Raw genomic sequence first — 16,667 nt, 5'->3', positions numbered from 1 at the left:
ATATGTTGGCCATAAGTTCATAAGATATGTCGGCCATAAGTTCATAAGATATGTTCATTCCATAAGTTCATAAGATATGTCGGCCATAAGTTCATAAGATATGTTCATTCCATAAGTTCATAAGATATGTCGGCCATAAGTTCATAAGATATGTTCATTCCATAAGTTCATAAGATATGTTCATTCCATAAGTTCATAAGATATGTTCATTCCATAAGTTCATAAGATATGTCGGCCATAAGTTCATAAGATATGTTCATTCCATAAGTTCATAAGATATGTTCATTCCATAAGTTCATAAGATATGTTCATTCCATAAGTTCATAAGATATGTTCATTCCATAAGTTCATAAGATATGTTGGCCATAAGTTCATAAGACATGTTGGCCATAAGCTTATAAGATATGTTGGCCATAAGTTCATAAGATATGTTGGCCATAAGTTCATAAGACATGTTGGCCATAAGCTTATAAGATATATTGGCCATTAGTTTGACACTAGTTACTAAGAGCTTATCATGAAGTGACGTAGGTGAAACGTCATAGATTCTTTGTTTATTTCTACATAAGTAACAAGAATAAGTACGACAATCTAGGAATATTTTGAGTAGAAGATAATTTCACCGAACTCAACTAGCCAATCAAAACTAGCTTTTGTAGATTCGACCCCTGGTGGAGCTGAGCCAATGGGTGTCTACATAAATTCATAAGATATGTTTGCCATAAGTTTGTCACAAATTACAAACTGGAGCTTGTCATGAAGTGAGTGAGTGAGGTCATAGATTCAGGGTAAAAGTGACGCCTGGTACGGTGCTGTCAAAGACTTAGTACAGAAAGATGGAAGTCCTGCAAAATTAACCACCACCGAGTGTAGTCTGCAATTCTCGCTTCCGTCGTTCTCGAACTAGTTATCTCGAGCTGTAAGTCTCTCAGTAGCATTACGAAGCATAGGAAGAGTCATACTTATGGAACATTTCTTATTAACTTATACTAATATGTAGCCTACAGTCCGCTATTCTTCATGTAAGCCTAATCTATTTAGGCCTATACTGACATTTTAATACCGCTAAAATATCAGATCAAGGCCCCCTGAATAATTCGTTCATGGTATGGTTCTGAAAATAGGAAAAAAAATGTTAGTACTTGGCGGGTTGCCGGTGCTACAACTCAATTACCGCGTGCGAAAGAGCTCACTGGTCAAGCTTGGGGTTTCGTGCCACAGCTCGAGAGCCCTTGTTTAAATAAAATTAAGTATTCATTTGCCTACATTATAAATTATAACGCACGCCTTGAGCGTAATTGTCTATCAGCCTGCGCCGTAAATGTCATATAATTATGCTAATTACTCTTATCAAATTGCAAATCATTTCTCACTGCTTATTCATTCTATACAATGTCCACTTCCGTTGGATTTGTTTTTTCAAATTCCATCGCTTTAGGTGTTTTCACACTAGTGCATGGAATGTTTAATGATGTAGCAATCTGACGATAAATGCTACTTTCAAATTATTTTACCAATTAAGAAAAATAAATCCAAGGATGATTTCACTGTTCGATGGAATGGGAATAGGTTATTTTTAATTTCATTTCCGAAAGATTTATTGAGGCGCTCGTGTACTCTGACGATAAATGTCAAAAAAGTAGAAGTTCAGGTAACAAAACATTATGCCATCTAGGCCTAGTAAACTAGATATCGCTTCTTGATTACATCTTAAAATAACGTCATTTTTCAAAATATAAAACGAAAAAATATAAAAAAATTAATTATCTCTTATTGCAGAATAATTAGTACACTTAATTAGCCTTAAAAATAATCAAGGACTACTGCGCCACCCGCCATTAATGAAGTGGCGTCTGCTAAAGCGAACTTCTTACCCCTGCCTCTCTCAGCCAATCCCATCGGAAAAGTGATTCGATTTAGCAGACACCTCAAAAAAGATTTCTTACTGAGAAATATGAAAGCTTTTTCTTGAATAATTAAGTAAAAACAATTGGTATTATTTATTAATTAACCTTAATTATATTTAAATCGTTAATTTGATGAAACGTTATTCCTAACGTCATTTTAAACATAACTATTCATGAAATTTGGTTTATAGCGTATACATTTTTCACGATTTTTGTAAATTATGAAGCGATTGGTCTCCAGTGAATGATAAGAAAGGTGAAGCGCAATTGCTTGAACGTTTGGTGAAAGACCTGCCATTGAACTGATCTGATTTGACCGTAACCCTAACGATGATAATGGAGTAGAAGCCAATGTTGCAGATTGGTGTATGTTTAATGCACGGAAGACCAGTTGATGGTGCATGGTGTTGTTAGAAGCCAATGAGTATTCATTCTAGATGTCTTGCTTTAATTTGCACTAAAGCTTTTGATAATTTTACTGTAGGGTCAAATGACACCTGACCTTTTCAAGGTAAACTATAACCTTAAAAACGCAGCGCATGCACCTAAACCCTTTTAAATATTCAGGATTAGAAACCTTTATTCGTTCTTGATATTCACGAATGCATTAATTCTTGTCGGTCTGTTTTGAGTGATTAGCCCTCTCGAATCTAATTGTTTATACACAATAGTACCTAGCTTTATATTAATAAATTCGTAGTGCTCAAATAATTCCACCATATAAATATTTATCGATACAACGATTGAATATCAAATAGTATAAAACAAGTTGGGAAAACCAAAATATTACCTCTCCGAGTCAAGAGGTCTACTACTACAAAGTTATTTACCTAGATATGGAATTATTTCTCTTTTTTGAAGTAAAAATTTTCGAAATATTGAAGCAGTATTCCAAGCATAAAGAATATACAGTAAAGCAGACGACATTTTACATCCAATAAGGATAAATCTTGGACCCATGGAAATCAGTTAATGGCAAAAAGAACAGGAAATGAAGTCTACGCTTCAGCTGTTTACCCTATATTCTGATAGCTACATTCACAACTGGTTAGCAGTGTAAACACCATCGTCTCGTCTCACCTAAACAATATTCTTAGTTTGCCAACATGAGTGTTAACGTTAAATAATTAACTTATGATAATACCAAAGCTAAATTGTAGCTAGACGCACTGATAGTCAATGCGCACCATAAAGAGAATAAAAACTCTGTAGCTAAGCCCTACTAATCTAATTGCCAACATGATATTTTCTTCTATTATAAAATCTTAACCTGATTATTTAAGAGTGTATTTAACTTTCGGCTCACTCTGAACCGTTCATGTCTCTTCATTTCAGACACGAAAATCAAAACCCAAAGTTTACATCACCTCAGGCCTCAATTATTTACTCTATATTTCACTAAGCTTATTGCAAATAGTACTAGATATACCCGCCGGAGTCTAGTTCTTAGCTTTCTTCATAAAATTACTAAACCAAGGATTATTCTATATACAGATGTAGTATAGCTTTAGTAATTTATAAACAGCCATTTCAAATAATAATATTAGTAAAACTCTTTGGAATATTAAAATGAAACAGAGCTTTAAAGCTACAAAAGCACTAAATGCATCATAATTACGAAAAATATTTCATCATATTCACTTTATATTAAGGATAAAGGGAATATTATGGTTCTGTAGGATTTCTTTACACATCAAAACAAAACGAACTTCTAACGCAGCGCACTGCGGCACTAGTGTAATAACGGACGGACACACACAGACAATAACATAGACTGCTTTTTAACTCTTTCCGTATTAATTTTGAATTGAGAAACAAGATTATCTTAAATATTAAAATAAATATAATTAATATTTAATATTTTCTTCGTTAGATATTCGCCTTATTGAACGTTACATCGTTTTAAAAAAGAACAATTAAACATTCTTGAGAGACCTGACTAATATTGGCGTTTGAAATGAAGCATACGCCCGTTGCGTCGCCTTACTCAAATAGGTAGTATATAAGGGTTTCGAATCGCAGCTATGGATAAGAACATCGCAATTGCGTGAACCTTGGCGGAAGACCCCGTCAATGGAAGGCTAGACGTTTCTCGTAACCCTAGCCGATCGCCGCGTATGTCTTAACCTTAAGGATGATGGTGGTGTTAGAAGCCAGGTGTGCAGACTGGTGTCCATGTGGGATGGACAAAGAATTGAAGATGGTGGTGTTTAGAAGCCAGTAAGTACAGACTGGTGTCCATGTGGGATGGACAAAGAATAGAAGATGGTGGTGTTTAGAAGCCAGTAAGTACAGACTGGTGTCAATGTGGAATGGACAAAGACGAGAAGGTGGTGGTGTTTAGAAGCCAGTAAGTACAGACTGGTGTCCGTCCATGTGGAATGGGCGAAAAACTAGAAGATGGTGGTGTTTAGAAGCCAATAAGTTCAGACTAGTGTCCATGTGGGGTGGACAAATGAACAGAGTTGTTAAACAGGCAATGGAGTAATAGCCTGTAAGTCGAATACAATTTCCGGGACTGTAAATGCGGTCTGGAAATTGAATATACGTTTGCTCCGATTTGCAAACTGCGAACGCGGTCACGTGGGTGTAACAACGGACAGACAGACACACAGACAGACACACAGACACACAGACACGTCGAAATTAGAACCTCTCCGTGACATACGTCACTCGGAGAGGTAAAAAGTAAGAGAGTATTTGGAATTGTTAATGGGCTACCGACAAATATAGCTCGGTCATAATGTACTCCGTGGTTTAGCTATTCGAGTGAAGAAAGCTGCTGTAGCAGAAGTAAAACAAGTTGGGAAAACCAAAATATTACCTCTCCGAGTCAAGAGGTCTACTACTACAAACTTATTTACCCAGATATGGAGTTATTTCACTTTTTTGAAGTAAAAATTTACGAAATATTGAAGTAGTATTCCAAACATAGCAAACAGTAAAGTAGACGACATTTTACATCCAATAAGGATAAATCTTGGACACATGGAAATCAGTCAATGGGGAAAAGAACAGGAAATGAAGTCTACGCTTCAGCTGTTTACCCTATATTCTGGTAGCTACATTCACAACTGGTTTTCAGTGTAAACACAATCGTCTCGTCTCACCTCAACAATATTCTTAGTTTGCCAACACGAATGTTAACGTTAAATAACACCAAAGCTAAATTATACCCAGACGCACTAATAGTCATAGCGCACCGTAAAGAGAATAAAAAGTCTGTAGCTACTCGTTTACCACTAGCCCTTTTACTAATCTAATTGCCACCATGATCTTTTCTTCTATTATAAAATCTTTACCTGATTATTTAAGAGTGTATTTAACTTTCGGCTCACTCTGAACCGTTAATGTCTCTTCATTTCAGACACGAAAATCAAAGCCAAAAGTTTACTTCACTTCAGGCCTCAATAATTTACACTTTGTTTCACTAAGCCTATTGCGGATAATACTTGTTTTACCCGCCGGAGTCTAGGTCTTAGGTTTCTTCATGAAGTCACTAAACCAAGGATTATTCTATATACAGATGTCGTATAGCTTAAGTAATATATAAACAGCCATTTCAAATAACAATATTAAAAAAAATCTTTGGAATATCAAAATGAAACAGAGCTTTAAAGCTACAAAACTACTAAATGCATCATAATTACGAAAAATACTTCCACATATTCACTTTATATTATGTAAAAAGGGAATATTAAGGTTCTGTATGATTTCTTAACACATCAACACAAGGCTAACTGCTAACGCGACGCACTAGTGTAACAACGGACGGACACACACAGACAAAAAAATAAGCTGCTTTTTAACTCTTTCCGTATTAATTTTGAGATGAGAAACAAGATTATCTTAAATATTAAAATAAATATAATTAATATTAAATATTTTCTTCGTCAGTTGTTTGCCTTATTGAACGTTACATCGTTTTGATATAGAACAATTAAACATTCTAGAGAGACTTGACTAATATTGGCGTTTGAAATGAAGCATACGCCGGTTGCTTCGACTTACTCAAATAGGTAGTATATAAGGGATTCGAATCGCGGCTGTAGATAAGAACATCGCAATTGCGTGAACCTTGGAGGAAGACCCCTCCATTGGAAGGCTAGACGTTTCTCGTAACCCTAGCCGATCGCCGCGTATGTCTTAACCTTAAGGATGTTGGTGGTGTTAGAAGCCAGGTGTACAGACTGGTGTCCATGTGGGATGGACAAAAACAAAGACCAGAAGATGGTTGTGTTAGAAACCAGGTGTACAGACTGGTGTCCATGTGGGATGGACAAAAACAAAGACCAGAAGATAGTGGTGTTAGAAGCCAGGTGTACAGACTGGTGTCCATGTGGAATGGGCGAAAGACTAGAAGATGGTGGTGTTTAGAAGCTAGAAAGTTCAGACTGGTGTCCATGTGGGGTGGACAAATGAACAGTTGTTAGACAGACAATGGAGTTATAGCCTGTAAGTGGAATACAATTTCCGGGACTGTAAATGCGGTCTGGAAATTGAATACACGTTTGCTCCGATCTGCAAACTGCGAACGCGGTCACGTGGGTATAACAACGGACAGACAGACAGACAGACAGACAGACAGACAGACAGACAGACAGACAGACAGACAGACAGACAGACAGACACGTCGAATTTAGAACCTCTCCGTGACATACGTCACTCGGAGAGGTAATAAGGGACTAGAAGTAAAGAGCTCTAGCATTGGTAGTAGATCCTGGCAATAGTTAACGAATTTGAGGATTTTATTCGCCGCTTCCATCGCGAGTGTCTACACTAGAGAGAGAGAGAAAAAAATTGGTCGAGTTCCAAAAACATTTCCTACCCCCGTTCCCCTCAACCTAAAGCCGCGGAACACGGACGAAGTGGGTGCTTGAATCTAGTTCGGCCCCCGTCTACCGCCACCCGAGAGCGTCTCACGTTTTGGAGGGAAAATTGAGAAACCGCTACCAGAGGGTCAACCGTTGGTGTCTTATCAAGAATATTTAATCACTTTCACCAAGTGAAGAATTTGGTTTCCTTTATACTTCTAGTCACTTATCTTACTTCTGGTTCTACTCAGGTCTTTAAAAGAAAAACACCCGCTTAGTTAGTGGAAAAATTCCACATCCACGCACGCATACGCGTAGCTAAACAACTACATTATATTATTAAAATAAAAAAATGTATTATTATGATTCCATAAAACCTTGGTTGGTAGCGAAAAAAACTTGTGTTTTAAGCCTTTGGTAGTATAACCAGAAGTAGAATAAGGAGCTAGAAGTATCGAGCTAACCAAATTCTTCACTTGGCGAAAGTGAATTAATATTCTTGATAACACACCAACGGTTGGCCCTCTAGTAGCGGTTTCTCAATTTTACCCTCCCTCCAAAACGTGAGACGCTCTCGGGTGGCGGTAGACGGGGGCCGAACTAGATTCAAGCAGCACCCGCTTCGTCCGTCTACACCCCCGGCTTTAGCTAAGTTGAGGGGAACGGGGGTAGGAAACCGTTTTTGGAACTCGACCAATTTTTATCCCTCTCTCTCTCTCTAGTGTAGACACTCGCGATGGAAGCGGTGGCTTAAAATCCTCAAATTTGTTCACTAGTGCCAGGATCTACTACCAATGCAAGAGCTCTTTACTTCTAGTCCCTTATTCTACTTCTGGTATAACTGTTATACACTTTTTCGTTTTTCCATAGTGGGCACAGTGTCGTTCCTATTACGGCCGTCAACTTGGATGATTAATGAGGTATATACACCCCTATTTTTTGCAGAACCATATGATTATATGTGAGTATATATATTTTTTTTGTTCATAACGACATCTCACTAGCAAACTCTAATTACTTCTACACTTTTTTTATTCATCAACCAATTTTTTGTCCCGTTTGATGGGCAAACAATGGATAAAACTACGCTGCTGTGTTTTGTGTAAAACGAACGTCCCATTGTCGTGTTTTCTATTACCACTGTGTGTGATGGCAATTAGAACACAAATATCATGCAAAGACACGAGAAGAAAAAGTGTATTTAAGATTTCGTTTGTAGGTCATGGAGTATTAATTGTTAGGGATGGAAGGGGCCCCATGCAGCATTGTCTGTTTGATATTGGGTATGTGTGTCCAAAGACGTTAAAGAGGGCTTCAAATTTGTCAGTCCACCAATTTTTTACATCAGTGTGATGGAGAATGAGCTATGGATTTTTTTCAGAAAGATTGAAAGGCTTTAAATCAATCCACACTGATCTCACCTCAGGCTCAAGATGAGCGATTTTGAGTCTAAAATGTAAGTTCTATTATAATTTGCCCACCTTATAAAGACACCTCCTAAACATGTTATAACTCTAGTCTATCTATATCTATATCTATATCTATATAAATCAAAGTCCTGACTGATAATCAACACCCAGCCCAAACCGCTTGCCATAGAAGGCTGAAAATTTGCAGCAACGTTACTCGTAAGTAGTAGGCGCCTACTTGGAAAGATTTCCCCCCAATCCGCCGCCGCCATCTTAATAAATGGCGCCCAGAAATGTAAAAAATCTTCTCTACGCAACAAAGTCCGCGCGTTTCAACCGATTTCAAAAGTATTTAGTACACTGGTTTCTTTTAACCTATAGACGGGCTGAATGCGGTCTTTTGGGTTCGATTTGTTGCCATCTTTTTAAATGGCGGTCAAAAAATTAAAAACCCTTATATATGGAGTAATGTCAGCGTGAAAAAATGCATCCCTAGGGGCTGACGGGCAACGCCGAGTGCCTTAATTCGCTCCTAGGGTGCGACCAAAATATTAGTCATCAGAAAAACTACCCATTCTTTATATCATTTTGATGGAAGTTACGCGAGCGACGCCGCGGGTAACAGCTAGTCCTAGGATAAAACCACCACAGAGTGATTAGGTTAGGTAAAATAAATACAAACTTGACACATAGTCTCAAGTAGGGACTTTTAAAAGATGTATCCAGTCTTGATGGGAAAAAATAAGCCGGGAGAAGAACGGATCCCCACCCTCTTACTGTTAGTCCTCGCTCCTTACTTGTTTACTATACCCTTGAAAAAACCCGACAACCAGAACTTTTCAACTTGACAAGGGTTGAAGGATCAAACATTTTTCTACCCGGGCAATTTTGAAAAGGCAATTTCTGGTATCGGGGCGGTGACCTGATCCTCCAACGCACACCCCTAATTTTTGATAATTGTTAAAGAGGCATACGCTAGAATTCAAACGTCAAAAATAGCTATGTTTAAATTGATTTTAGGACTAACGTTTCATAAAACGACTTAACTTGAACTAAGCTAAAATACTGGTGATTAAAATGAATGTAGGACATAATCCCCCCTGGACATAATCCCCCGGACATAATCCCCCGGACATAATCCCCCCATTAGAGAAGAAAAAGACATAATCCCCTCAGGTAGGAGACAAAATCCCCCGGACAATTTCCCCCGAATGGATGATGAAGACAAAATACCCCCAGCCCTAGGACAAATTCCCCCCAGCCCTAGGACAAATTCCCCCCAGCCCCAGGACACATTCCCCCCAATAAATGTAAAAAATAACATTTTGGAAAAGGCATACCTTTGTTGGTCGCTAATATATTTTGGAAAAGGTGGCAGCTAATTAATAGGAGAATATTTTAGAAAAGGTGCCTGCTAATTAATAGGAGAATATTTTGGAAAAGGTGCCAACTAATTAATAGGAGAATATTTTGGAAATGGTGCCAGCTAATTAATAGGAGAATATTTTGGAAAAGATGCCAGCTAATTAATAGGAGAATATTTTGGAAAAGGTGCCAGCTAAATAATAGGATTATATTTTGGAAAAGGTGCCAGCTAATTTATAGGAGAATATTTTGGAAAAGGTGCCAGCTAATTAATAGAAGAATATTTTGGAAAAGGTGCCAGCTAATTAATAGGAGAATATTTTGGAAAAGGTGCCAGCTAATTAATAGGAGAATATTTTGGAAAAGGTGCCAGCTAATTAATAGGAGAATATTTTGGAAAAGGTGCCAGCTAATTAATAGGAGAATATTTTGGAAAAGGTGCCAGCTAATTAATAGGAGAATATTTTGGAAAAAGTGCCAGCTAATTAATAGGAGAATATTTTGGAAAAGGTGCCAGCTAATTAATAGGAGAATATTTTGGAAAGGTGCCAGCTAATTAATAGGAGAATATTTTGGAAAAGATGCCAGCTAATTAATAGGAGAATATTTTGGAAAAGGTGCCAGCTAAATAATAGGAGAATATTTTGGAAAAGGTGCCAGCTAATTTATAGGAGAATATTTTGGAAAAGGTGCCAGCTAATTAATAGAAGAATATTTTGGAAAAGGTGCCAGCTAATTAATAGGAGAATATTTTGGAAAAGGTGCCAGCTAATTAATAGGAGAATATTTTGGAAAAGGTGCCAGCTAATTAATAGGAGAATATTTTGGAAAAGGTGCCAGCTAATTAATAGGAGAATATTTTGGAAAAGGTGCCAGCTAATTAATAGGAGAATATTTTGGAAAAGGTGCCAGCTAATTAATAGGAGAATATTTTGGAAAAGGTGCCAGCTAATTAATAGGAGAATATTTTGGAAAAGGTGCCAGCTAATTAATAGGAGAATATTTTGGAAAAAGTGCCAGCTAATTAATAGGAGAATATTTTGGAAAAGGTGCCAGCTAATTAATAGGAGAATATTTTGGAAAGGTGCCAGCTAATTAATAGGAGAATATTTTGGAAAAGGTGCCAGCTAATTAATAGGAGAATATTTTGGAAAAGGTGCCAGCTAATTAATAGGAGAGTATTTTGGAAAGGTGCCAGCTAATTAATAGGAGAATATTTTGGAAAAGGTGCCAGCTATTTAATAGGAGAATATTTTGGAAAAGGTGCCAGCTAATTAATAGGAAAATATTTTGGAAAAGGTGCCAGCTAATTAATTAACTACGCCACCAGATCGCTGAGGCTTCCAGTGTTTTAGATAATATTGATATTGTATTTTTTATTGTCGGGGGATTATGACCGGGGAATTTGTCTAGAGCGTGGGGGATTTTGTCTAGAGGGTGGGTAGATTTTGTCTAGAGTGTGGGGGATTTTGTCTAGAGGGTGGGGGGATTTTGTCTAGAGGGTGGGGGGATTTTGTCTAGAGGGTGGGGGGATTTTGTACTCTTCACTACGATGGGGGGAAAATGACCGGGGGATTTTGTCTTGAGAGAGGGGGGATTTTGTACGTTTTTAAAAATGGGGGGATTATGACCGGGGGTCTTTTGTCTTGGGGGTATTTAGTCCGTATACCGATTAAAATAGTTAATATCAATTATATTTTATTTAATTATTTAAGAAAACCCTCTTAAGTGGGTAGATAGCCCCCGTCTCGACGCGGAGAGGTTTATTTTTGGTTTCTCAACTTGTTGATATCTTTATGTGCGTGGTCACTTTGTCGCCTGACTGATGTACTCAAAATACTTGCTGAAGAAATTCCCTCACCTTAATTCACTTTAAAAGCGTTTGCTTATTATCCTTCTCTCTCTCTCTCTCCGTTGCTGTTCAGTTTTCGTTTTTACTCTTTTTGTACAGAATGTGTATGAAACTGTTGCGCCATCTGTGGGTAATATTAGACGATGTTCTGTAGCGTGGTTGTTCTATCGGTTCCGCTTGTCTTAATAGAAAACAAGCGTTAAGCTTATTTCCAACCCCTCTCTTCCCTTCCCCTCCTTTCCTCTCGTTTTCCCAAAATTAACGTCTTACCTATATAGAGGATGAAAATGATCAGTTCTGCTCTAAACACAGCCAATGTCGTTACGTATACCCCATTAAAGGGAAGGTGAAATAATATTGTTTATATATTTACGCAATTTTAAACTATAACCCTACGGTCAAAAGGTTTTGGTTGATGATATTGTACACTGACTGTAGCAACGTTTTCAAAAGTTTTCGAAGTTGCTAGTGCACGATTTTAAATACATGACACAATCTAAGCTTTTTGTCTACGAAGGGATTTCCACACTAAGCCTTTGTGGCTTATTTACAGGTGGGTCCCTTTACATTGCATAGAGGGGTGGTGGCTAGCCCCTATGCCACAGCTAACCTACAGCGCCCCCTATACTAACTATTACCGTTAACCTCAGCAAGTTTTGATGGAAAGGAGAAACCGGGTTAGACCGCGTAGGAAAACTCCTTTTAACAAGCGGGGATCGAGAACTTGCAAACTCTACGCGGAAGGATTCGAACCCGGGATCCTCTTGCTGCGAGGCGAAAGCGCTAGCCGCTACGCCACCCCACTAAAGCATTTAAGCAGTATAGCTTTCAAATCAACATTTTACTCAGAATACGTGTTCGTCTGTTCCGCAATTGAATTTTGCCCTATTCTTAGTTTCATTTCACCCTCACTTCAATCTAAAGTTCCTCCCACCCGCTCCCCCGAAATATTACCAATATATACTTTAATGGAGTCAATATTTTGGCCTGATAGCTTTCTCTCTCTATTTTTTTATGGCCATGCCGTGTTATGATTAATAACTGTAACTGGATATAATAGCCAAACTATATATATGGCATCCAACGAGTTTTCGAGGTTTTGCATGGTTGCCACTAAAGCTAAAAAAGAAACCGCCGATAGGGGGAGCTCGGAATGGCGTTATTGGAATATTGTACGCAACATTAACTTTTTATCTTTTTACATAGCGAATATAAATGAGAGGGGAAACCCAATAGGCGTGACATTTAAGTTACTATCCTTTTCGCCGCATTGTCACGCTTGCCCCTGAAAGGCGAGCTTCACCCCAAGATAACTTCGTGGAGTCACTAGAAGCTGGGGCGGATTGACACATAATGTTGAATATTGGTTGAAAGAAAGTAGTGTAGAGCTACTGATTTGATTATTGCATAAGGAGCTGTGTTATGCAGTTATGAATGATGTGGAAATTTTTATGAGTCGACAAATAAGATTTGCATAGAGATATTTCGGGGTTTATTTTTCTTCTTATTTTTCTGTTTCAATATTTGAATGGGGTAATTAAAATTTGTTAAGCGCGCGGTAAGCACATGGACTAAGTATTTTCTTGCGTGGCGATTAAAACATCGAAAAAGTGTTCAAAACACAGATTATATGTTCAAAACACCGATTATATGTTCAAAACATCGATAGTATGTTCAAAACATCGATAGGGTGTTTAAACATCGATAGGGTGTTTAAACACCGATTACATGTTCAAAACACCGATTATATGTTCAAAACATCGATAGGATGTTCAAACATCGATAGGGTGTTTAAACACCTATTACATGTTCGAAACACCGATTATATGTTCAAAGCATCGATAGGATGTTCAAAACACCGATATAATGTTCAAAACACCGATAAAAATGTTCAAAACACCGATAAAAATGTTCAAAACACCGATAAAAATGTTCAAAACACCGATAAAAATGTTCAAAACCCCCATAAAAATGTTAAAAACACCCATAAAAATGTTCAAAACACCCATAAAAATGTTCAAAACACCCATAAAACTGTTCAAAACGCCGTTAAATGTTAAAAAACACTGAAAAAATGTCCAGAACTACGTAAGAATGTTCAAAATCAAGTAAAATACCAGAACCACTGTCCGAAGCGAGGAAAAAATTTACAAGGAGACATCTTTCGAACCACGATAAAATCCATAACTCCGAGTACATCACACGATAACATTCCTCGAACAACTTAAATTTTAGGATAAAATCCATAAAACCCAGATAAAACATGAAGAACCTGACATGTACGAATGAACTGGATGAAAGATTATAAAAGACTTTGTTTACTTTTATACATTGCAATTGGTCAAAGGTAAAACTTTTAATTAATCAATGAAATCTGAAAACATTTTGAATTTTTAAAATCATTCAGAAAGAGTTCCTCGATATTTGACATAAAAATTTATTAAAATCACTTGATAATTAAGTCTCCCTTTAAAGTCTACTGTACAAATAAAGGTTTAATTATTCTAGAAGAAATTTCCAACGCATGCTCTGTGGATTATAGGTTACTTCTTTCTACAATCTTTGAGGTCGAGTCTATTGGATTATGATTGGCTGTTACGAGGGAGAGATTCCTTGATCAATATTTTTCCAGAAGCCCTCCGTGTGTGTATGGATGTTCAGGATAAAGCGGGAGTGTATGAGGTTGCTAAATGAGCCGTAACTTATCAAAGGCGTTCTACCGTGAAATTATCTAGCTCCAGTACTCATTATTATAGGCCTAGCATCTTCTCCTCTTGAGCCTCCGTTCTCTCCTCATCCTTATAGGCCTACGTACTTCATCATCCTACATTCCCCGCGTTATCATTATGTAAAAGCGCTGCTACTCAATCCCGCTTTTCAAAAGGACGAGTCTCACAAGTAGAGATGTGGATATTTTGTACTGACTGACCCACTATGTTCTTTTCTAATACTAGCTGTTATCCGCGGCGTTGCTCGAGTGTAATAAGAACTTGATAGAAGAAGAAATGATATAAAGAATGGGTGGGAGATTTTACTGATCATGACTAATACTTTTGAAGCGGTACCCTATAGGAGCGCAGGCACTCGGCCTTGCCCGTCAGCCCCTAGGGTTGCATTTTTTTTATTACTTTTCACGCGGACATTATCTTTCATAAAGAAGGGTTTTTAAGTTTTTGGCAGCCATTTAAAAAGATGGCAACAAATCGAACCCAAAAGACCGCATTCAGCCCGTCTATAGGTTAAATGAAACCAGTGTACTAAATATTTGCGAAATCAGTTGAAACGCGCGAACTTTGTTGCGTAGAGAAGATTTTTTTTCCATTTCTGGGCGCCATTTATTAAGATGGCGGTGGATTGGAAAAAATCTTTCTTAGTACACGCCTACTACTTACGAGTAACGTTCCGGTCAATTTTCAGCCTTCTAGGGCAAGCGGTTTGGGTTGTGCGTTGATTATCAGTCAATCAGGACTTTGATTTATATATATCTAATATTGTATGTGCTGGCAACAAATAGTATTTAAACCTTACTTATGGTTGTTGTAACAGACTAAATAAGCAAAGTATTATCTTATGGAAGAATTTTTGGTTTTGGATATGGTTAACCCATTACATTAAACAAGGTGATGAATGGAGAGTTGTGAAAATGAAAGAGCAGTTTCAATTTAGAATTGGGTCATTGTTACTCGATAGATCATTATATGTATACCAAATTAGAAATGTATTCATCTTCTTTTTTATGCAAAGGCCTGATGGATTAGCTGATTAATAAAAAGGCTAATAAGCCAAAACCCTTGATTGCTTTAATTTGGAAGCCGAACACTGTAGCTTTATTTGCGTTCTCACGATCATTTCTCTTAAATTGTAGTCCATAAGTTTATAAGGTATGTTTCATAAGTCTGACACTGCATATACTTCGTATTACTTGAGACTTACAGCTCGAGCTAGATCGAGAACGACGGAAGCGAGTCAATTGAAGTCCTACACTCGGTGGTTAATTTTTGCCGGACTTCCATCTAGTCCTATTTAGTCTGTACTAAGCCTTTGACAGCGCCTCACCAGGCGTCGCTTTACCTCGAATCTATGACGTTTCACGTACGTCACTTCATGACAAGCTCTCATTAACCAGTGACAAACTTGAGCACACTTCTACCTTTACAAGTACACTTTTGCTAGAAAGATTCTCATTTATGTTCTTAGATTGGAAGTTATTGAAATTGTCTAAACAAGATGGGCAGGCTGGTATGTTTACCCCACATTTTATTTTTGGAGCCAATGTTTGGGAACCCGTACCTCCAAAACTAAATGTTTTAGACCCCATGTTCTGTGACACTTTTCACTCAGTCTGACTCAAAGATCGCACCCTTCAACCCTTGGCCCACGAATCAAGAATTTTAAAGACGAAAGTAGTATAATTGGACGGAAACATATTTTTGGTGTGAGACTTGTTCTTTGAAAAAGTAGCTCTTAAACTTTGGGGATGGGATGTGATGTGTTGGGAATGCGGTTGGGTTAGCCATCATTTACAAGGCTAATAAAGCTCGTGGAGAGGGACTTTATTTTTGAAGCACGCTATATTATACGCTATATTATCCTTGTGTCTAGATCCCAGTTAACCCCCGAGTTGACCTTTGCTGTTGGGGTTAAAACGAGAGTACTATTACCTACACCCAACTCCTTCCCATAGTGGTTATAAACTATTTTGACACGCAGCTTTAATTCGGGTTTCACGCAAGTTGTTTTAGAAATATATGCTATACAAGCTCCGTTTCTAAATTACCAATTACAATTTTTGTAGAATTTCAATACAAGTTTTATGGTTTTTTTTTGGAATTTAAGGTTTAGTATGTTGTCAGGGATAGATTTAATTTTAGAAGTATGAATGGAGAACGGTTAGTATTTACTTCAGTCCGACTCATGGCCCACCCAATATAGAGCCCTTCCCTCCAACACGTCACGAAAAGTTTAAATTATCTTCTTGGCTCACTTAAACTACGTTTTGATGACGTTGCTGACGGGGACGGCGAAAAATACGAATTCCTTTTTACCTCTGTCGCTATGACCCGCCTCTTCTTTCATACCCCCCTCCGTCCCGTGGAAGGGGGTCCAGGACTTTGACGCGCGCCCACATTACTAGATCTGTTCTCCATTCCTTCTTCTAAAATTAAATCTATCCCTGATGTAGTTCAAAAATATACTACTTGTTAAATGAAATCGTTGTCAAATTTTGCACCGTATTAACAGGTAAATTAAACAGCTTAAGTTACAGTATTTTATTAATTTTCGTGGTAAAACTGCAGTGTTTTTAATTTAGCATGGTATA

At 37.6% G+C, this 16,667-nt stretch overlaps 3 long non-coding RNA genes across 4 annotated transcripts in view; 2 read left to right on the top strand and 1 right to left on the bottom strand.

The window, feature by feature from the left end:
- Positions 1–16,667, top strand: part of LOC149629897 (uncharacterized) — an 86,205-nt gene that overhangs the window by 56,018 nt on the left and 13,520 nt on the right. The gene's annotated exons all lie outside the window — the stretch shown is intronic.
- The window catches only part of LOC149629896 (uncharacterized), a 67,598-nt gene that overhangs the window by 37,411 nt on the left and 13,520 nt on the right, over positions 1–16,667 (top strand). Inside the window, exons 2-6 of the long non-coding RNA XR_016374385.1 lie at positions 7,592–7,682; positions 7,882–8,004; positions 8,103–8,177; positions 14,894–14,967; positions 15,038–15,228. This is a non-coding gene — a long non-coding RNA (uncharacterized LOC149629896). The remainder of the gene's footprint in view (positions 1–7,591; positions 7,683–7,881; positions 8,005–8,102; positions 8,178–14,893; positions 14,968–15,037; positions 15,229–16,667) is intronic.
- Positions 1–16,667, bottom strand: part of LOC149629899 (uncharacterized) — a 39,447-nt gene that overhangs the window by 12,302 nt on the left and 10,478 nt on the right. The window lies entirely within an intron of this gene.

The sequence above is a fragment of the Phalangium opilio genome, unplaced genomic scaffold (genome assembly GCF_054372755.1).
Source record: "Phalangium opilio isolate 3A_F unplaced genomic scaffold, DU_Popi_V2 ptg000105l_1, whole genome shotgun sequence".
NCBI classification, from domain to species: domain Eukaryota; kingdom Metazoa; phylum Arthropoda; class Arachnida; order Opiliones; family Phalangiidae; genus Phalangium; species Phalangium opilio.
This window is presented reverse-complemented; position numbering and strand designations above follow the sequence as displayed.